Source organism: Melanerpes formicivorus, unplaced genomic scaffold, assembly GCF_026170545.1.
Source record: "Melanerpes formicivorus ecotype bairdi unplaced genomic scaffold, bMelFor1.0.p_v2 SCAF_240, whole genome shotgun sequence".
NCBI lineage: Eukaryota > Metazoa > Chordata > Aves > Piciformes > Picidae > Melanerpes > Melanerpes formicivorus.
Window position 1 is genome coordinate 195,705 of NW_027142592.1, and position 6,796 is coordinate 202,500.

The following is a 6,796-nucleotide window of genomic DNA, read 5'->3' on the forward strand; positions in this document are numbered from 1 at the left end:
AGCAGAAGCCTCTCCCGCACGCTCTGCAGGCTTCCGACCCACCCCAGGCCGCAGCAGAAGCCTCTCCCGCACGCTCTGCAGGCTTCCGACCCACCCCAGGCCGCAACAGAAGCCTCTCCCGCACGCTCTGCAGGCTTCCGACCCACCCCAGGCCGCAGCAGAAGCCTCTCCCGCACGCTCTGCAGGCTTCCGTCCCACCCCAGGCCGCACCAGAAGCCTCCCCCGCACGCTCTGCAGGCTTCCGTCCCACCCCAGGCCGCAGCAGAAGCCTCTCCCGCACGCTCTGCAGGCTTCCGACCCACCCCAGGCCCCAACAGAAGCCTCTCCCGCACGCTCTGCAGGCTTCTCAGCCACCCCAGGCCGCAGCAGAAGCCTCTCCCGCACGCTCTGCAGGCTTCTCAGCCACCCCAGGCCGCAGCAGAAGCCTCCCCCGCATGCTCTGCAGGCTTCCGACCCACCCCAGGCCGCAACAGAAGCCTCCCCCGCACGCTCTGTAGGCTTCTGACCCACCCCAGGCCCCAACAGAAGCCTCCCCCGCACGCTCTGCAGGCTTCTCAGCCACCCCAGGCCGCAGCAGAAGCCTCTCCCGCACGCTCTGCAGGCTTCTCAGCCACCCCAGGCCGCACCAGAAGCCTCTCCCGCACGCTCTGCAGGCTTCTCAGCCACCCCAGGCCGCACCAGAAGCCTCCCCCGCACGCTCTGCAGGCTTCCGACCCACCCCAGGCCGCACCAGAAGCCTCCCCCGCACGCTCTGCAGGCTTCCGACCCACCCCAGGCCGCACCAGAAGCCTCTCCCGCACGCTCTGCAGGCTTCCGACCCACCCCAGGCCGCACCAGAAGCCTCCCCCGCACGCTCTGCAGGCTTCTCCGCCACCACAGGCCGCACCAGAGGATCTTTTGCACCTCTCTGGACGCCACCCAGAGACTCCAGGCCGCACCAGAGGCCCCCCCCCCCAACCATTTACAGGCTGCAGTGCCAGCCTAGGCCCCGCTGGCAGCCTCCCTTGTCTGCTTTGGAAGGCCTCCCATCCACTCCAGACCTGCCTGGAGGCCTCCCTCGACTGCTCCCGGGGCCCTCGAAGCCACCCTAGGCCTTTCTGGAGGACCTGCTCGACCGCTCGGGCGGCTTCTGACGCACCCTCGGCCATCCGGCGCCCAGCAGCTCCCAGGGCCAGGCACCGGCCTCCCCCTCCGGCCGCCCCTGGGGCCGGGGGTGGCTCGGACTCGGCGCCCCCAACGTGTCGTCCCGTCCCCCCCCGCCCCGCACCGCCGAACATTCGCTGCAGCCGAGGGCTTGCCGCTCGACGCCTACCCCACCCGCCCAGCCCCCCGCTGCGGCCCGGCGCTGCCCCGGCCGCTGCGCCCCGCCTCTCATCGCTCCCCCCACCCGGCAACCGGCCGCCGGGCACGGCAAGTCCCAGGGCAGGGAACAGGTGCTGCCGGGACCCCGTGCTGGCTGCCGGCTTCCCGGGGCTGCCCCGGGCACGGACAGGTCGCCCCCCCGCCCCGGCGAATGTTCACCGAACCGGCTGCCGGCTGCCTTCGAGCACCCCCCGCCCCCCGCCACTATCGTCCCCCCCGCCCCCCCTCCGCCTCCGCTGCCGCTTCTCCCCGCACCGCCTCCACTGCCTCCCCCCGCCGCCGGCGAACGAGTCGCCGGATCCGTAGGGTGCCGGGAGCCCGAACGGCGAGCGGCTCCGGCTGCTGCCGGGGCCGCGGGGCTTCGAGCCGCTCCGGCCGCGGCCGGGACCCCGTGCCGGAAGCCGGCATCCCGGGACGGCCCCGGGACGGCCCCGGTCGCCGGCCGGGTGACGTTCAGCGAAGCGGCTGCCGCCAGTCTTTGGGCCTCCCCCGTGCCGGGGCCGCGGGGCTTCGAGCCGGTCCGGCCGCGGCCGGGATCCCGGGCCGGACGATGGCTTCCCGGGCCGGTCCCGGTCGCCTCCCGGGTGACGTTCACCGAAGCGGCTGCCAGCTGTCTTCGAGCCCCCCCCCCCCCTCCGCCTCCGCTGCCGCTTCTCCCCGCACCCCCTCCACTGCCTCCCCCCGCCGCCGGCGAACGAGTCGCCGGATCTGTAGGGTGCCGGGAGCCCGAACGGCGAGCGGCTCCGGCTGCTGCCGGGGCCGCGGGGATTCGAGCCGCTCCGGCCGCGGCCGGGACCCCGTGCCGGAAGCCGGCATCCCCGGACAGCCCCGGGACGGCCCCGGTCGCCGGCCGGGTGACGTTCACCGAAGCGGCTGCCGGCTGTCTTCGAGCCCCCCCCCCCCTCCGCCTCCGCTGCCGCTTCTGCCCGCACCCCCTCCACTGCCTCCCCCCGCCGCCGGCGAACGAGTCGGCGGATCCGTAGGGTGCCGGGAGCCCGAACGGCGAGCGGCTCCGGCTGCTGCCGGGACCGCGGGGATTCGAGCCGCTCCGGCCGCGGCCGGGACCCCGTGCCGGAAGCCGGCATCCCGGGACGGCCCCGGGACGGCCCCGGTCGCCGGCCGGGTGACGTTCAGCGAAGCGGCTGCCGCCAGTCTTTGGGCCTCCCCCGTGCCGGGGCCGCGGGGCTTCGAGCCGGTCCGGCCGCGGCCGGGATCCCGGGCCGGACGATGGCTTCCCGGGCCGGTCCCGGTCGCCTCCCGGGTGACGTTCACCGAAGCGGCTGCCGGCTGTCTTCGAGCCCCCCCCCCCCCTCCGCCTCCGCTGCCGCTTCTGCCCGCACCCCCTCCACTGCCTCCCCCCGCCGCCGGCGAACGAGTCGCCGGATCTGTAGGGTGCCGGGAGCCCGAACGGCGAGCGGCTCCGGCTGCTGCCGGGGCCGCGGGGATTCGAGCCGCTCCGGCCGCGGCCGGGACCCCGTGCCGGAAGCCGGCATCCCCGGACAGCCCCGGGACGGCCCCGGTCGCCGGCCGGGTGACGTTCACCGAAGCGGCTGCCGGCTGTCTTCGAGCCCCCCCCCCCCTCCGCCTCCGCTGCCGCTTCTGCCCGCACCCCCTCCACTGCCTCCCCCCGCCGCCGGCGAACGAGTCGGCGGATCCGTAGGGTGCCGGGAGCCCGAACGGCGAGCGGCTCCGGCTGCTGCCGGGACCGCGGGGCTTCGAGCCGCTCCGGCCGCGGCCGGGACCCCGTGCCGGAAGCCGGCATCCCGGGACGGCCCCGGGACGGCCCCGGTCGCCGGCCGGGTGACGTTCAGCGAAGCGGCTGCCGCCAGTCTTTGGGCCTCCCCCGTGCCGGGGCCGCGGGGCTTCGAGCCGGTCCGGCCGCGGCCGGGATCCGGGGCCGGACGATGGCTTCCCGGGCCGGTCCCGGTCGCCTCCCGGGTGACGTTCACCGAAGCGGCTGACGGCTGTCTCCGAGCCCCCCCCCCCCCCCCTCCGCCTCCGCTGCCGCTTCTGCCCGCACCCCCTCCACTGCCTCCCCCCGCCGCCCGCGAACGAGTCGCCGGATCTGTAGGGTGCCGGGAGCCCGAACGGCGAGCGGCTCCGGCTGCTGCCGGGACCGCGGGGATTCGAGCCGCTCCGGCCGCGGCCGGGACCCCGTGCCGGAAGCCGGCATCCCCGGACAGCCCCGGGACGGCCCCGGTCGCCGGCCGGGTGACGTTCACCGAAGCGGCTGCCGGCTGTCTTCGAGCCCCCCCCCCCTCCGCCTCCGCTGCCGCTTCTGCCCGCACCCCCTCCACTGCCTCCCCCCGCCGCCGGCGAACGAGTCGCCGGATCCGTAGGGTGCCGGGAGCCCGAACGGCGAGCGGCTCCGGCTGCTGCCGGGACCGCGGGGATTCGAGCCGCTCCGGCCGCGGCCGGGACCCCGTGGCGGAAGCCAGCATCCCGGGACGGCCCCGGGACGGCCCCGATCGCCTCCTGGGTGACGTTCACCGAAGCGGCTGCCGGCTGTCTTCGAGCCCCCCCCCCCCTCCGCCTCCGCTGCCGCTTCTCCCCGCACCCCCTCCACTGCCTCCCCCCGCCGCCGGCGAACGAGTCGGCGGATCCATACCGTCCCGAGAGCCCGAGGCGGCGGCATCCAGTGCGGGTCCGGCCGAGGCCGGGACCCCGTGCCTGTCGCAGGCTTCCCGGGACGGCCCCGGAACGGCCGCGGTCGCCGGCCGGGTGACGTTCTCCGAAGCGGCTGCCGGCTGTCTTCGAGCCCCCCCCCCCCTCCGCCTCCGCTGCCGCTTCTGCCCGCACCTCCTTCACTGCCTCCCCCCGCCGCCCGCGAACGAGTCGGCGGATCCGTAGGGTGCCGGGAGCCCGAACGGCGAGCGGCTCCGGCTGCTGCCGGGACCGCGGGGATTCGAGCCGCTCCGGCCGCGGCCGGGACCCCGTGCCGGAAGCCGGCATCCCGGGACAGCCCCGGGACGGCCCCGGTCGCCGGCCGGGTGACGTTCAGCGAAGCGGCTGCCGCCAGTCTTTGGGCCTCCCCCGTGCCGGGGCCGCGGGGCTTCGAGTCGGTCCGGCCGCGGCTGGGACCCCGTGCCTGTCGCAGGCTTCCCGGGACGGCCCCGGAACGGCCGCGGTCGCCGGCCGGGTGACGTTCACCGAGGCGACTGCCGGCTGTCTTCGAGCCCCCACCCCTGCCGTGGCCGCGGGGATTCGCCCCGGTCCGGCAGCTGACGGTTCCCTGTGTCGGACGCCGGCTTCCCGGGACTGCCCCGGGACAGCCCCGGTCGCCTCCCGGGTGACGTTCACCGAAGCTGCTGCCGCCTGTCTTTGTCCCCCCCCCCCCGTGCTCTCCCTCAGGCGGGAGGTAGACGTGCTCTCCCTGGGCGAGTAGACGTGCTCTCCCTGGGCGAGTAGACGTGCTCTCCCTCGGCGAGTAGACGTGCTCTCCCTCGGCGAGTAGACGTGCTCTCCCTCGGCGAGTAGACGTGCTCTCCCTCGGCGAGTAGACGTGCTCTCCCTGGGCGAGTAGACGTGCTCTCCCTCGGCGGGTAGACGTGCTCTCCCTCGGCGAGTAGACGTGCTCTCCCTGGGCGAGTAGACGTGCTCTCCCTGGGCGAGTAGACGTGCTCTCCCTGGGCGAGTAGACGTGCTCTCCCTGGGCGAGTAGACGTGCTCTCCCTGGGCGAGTAGACGTGCTCTCCCTGGGCGAGTAGACGTGCTCTCCCTCGGCGAGTAGACGTGCTCTCCCTCGGCGAGTAGACGTGCTCTCCCTCGGCGAGTAGACGTGCTCTCCCTGGGCGAGTAGACGTGCTCTCCCTGGGCGAGTAGACGTGCTCTCCCTCGGCGAGTAGACGTGCTCTCCGCGGAGATCGCGCTTGTCGCCAAGGGGTCGCTGTTGCGCTCTGCCTCCGCCTACGTCATCGTACAAGCCGGCGTGATTTCTGCGACCTGCCGCTGGGCGGAGGTCGGCTGGTTGTGCGCTCGCGGAGCTGACGGCCCTCCAGTTCCGTATATGAGGGAACAAGCGACGCCGAGCACTCCCAGGGCAGCGCTGCCGAGCGGCTGCTCCAAGCCACCCGCCAGGCGGCTGGGCAGGGGTCCGTCTGGCTTCTCGGTGGCTTTCGCCCGGGTCAGAGAGGGGACCCGCGGGGCCGAACAAAGGCGCGGCGGTTTGGAGCGGCCGCTGGCGCACCCTCAGCGGTGTTGGATGGGTTTCGCTCGTCCGTGAGCCGGAGCCCAGCCCGGGCTCGGCAACGAAAGCGGGGAAAAGAAAAAAAGTTGACGAGTGGCTGGCGCCGGCCACTGCCGAAGTGTGGAACCCCCGAAGCGACGTTTGCCCGGTGGGGCACGGGGGCAGAGAAAGCCGGGGAGACGTGGTGCCGGCGTCGGTCCCACCAAGAATGGAAAGCAAGCCCGTCCAGGCACGGCGAGAGAGAGCCCGGTAAGGGGCAGAGAGAGTTCCCAGCACTGGACCCTCTTCACGGGGGTTCCCCCCCATGACCAAAGCCGCAGCCCGCGGGGGCACGGCATCGAAGGGAAAAGCCAGCGGCGGTGACTGGCCACTCGTATGCTATGGAGCCCGGCATGGGGGGAGGAGGGCAAGCCGGTGCCCCAGCACGGCTTCCTCCTGGCTCCAGAGGGGCGCCCCGTGATGGAGATGTAACTCGGTGCAGCTTGAGGGAAAATGCAAGCCCACATTTCGGGGAGGCAGAGGTGCCCTGTGAGCCGGTGCGGCCCGGTGCAGCTTGCCCCCCCCCCCCATCTCTGGAGGGCGCCCCGTTTGCTCCTCCGGCGTGTTGCCCGCACGCCGAGCCCCGTGCCTGCTGGCTGCTCCCGAGGGCGGTGGCGGGTGCGCGTGGCTGTGTCTGTCCCAGAAGAGCGAGGCCGTGGGGCCTCCGCTGGCTTCCTTTCCTTCTGTCCTTGTTGATCGATGAGGCCTTTCGGGTCGCGTCGGAAAGGGCCCCCGGCCGGCAGGGCAAGGGCGGTCTTCCTTTCCACTTCGCTTCCCGTCGCGTGTGAGGTGTCGTCCTCGTTCCCCCAGCCCCGAGCGGCTCGAGCGGGGGGGAGCCGTGGCGTTAGCGGCCCGGCGCGTGCCTTGCCGCATCCTCCCCTTTCCACCTCCCCCCCGGCGCTGGGGCAGGGTTCGGGGACCGGTCTACCGCAACCGGCTTTGTGACTGCTGCGTGGCCCCGTGAGTTTTCAGGTGTCCTAAAACGCGTGAGGCGCTGGTGTCGTCCTCGGTTCCGGGTACCCGCGGGTGCCGGCCGCGAGCAGCTGCGTGTGGCGGGGGTTGGCCGAGCCGAGAGCGAGGCGGCGGCGTCGCGAAAGTTAAAAGGGGCTAAAAGCGGCGCCGCGCGTGAGGCCTCACCTGCCCGGGTGGGGTCCCCGAGGGTTCCTCCCTAAATGAAACCTCTAGCCTGAGAGGGGCGGCTTTGTGGCC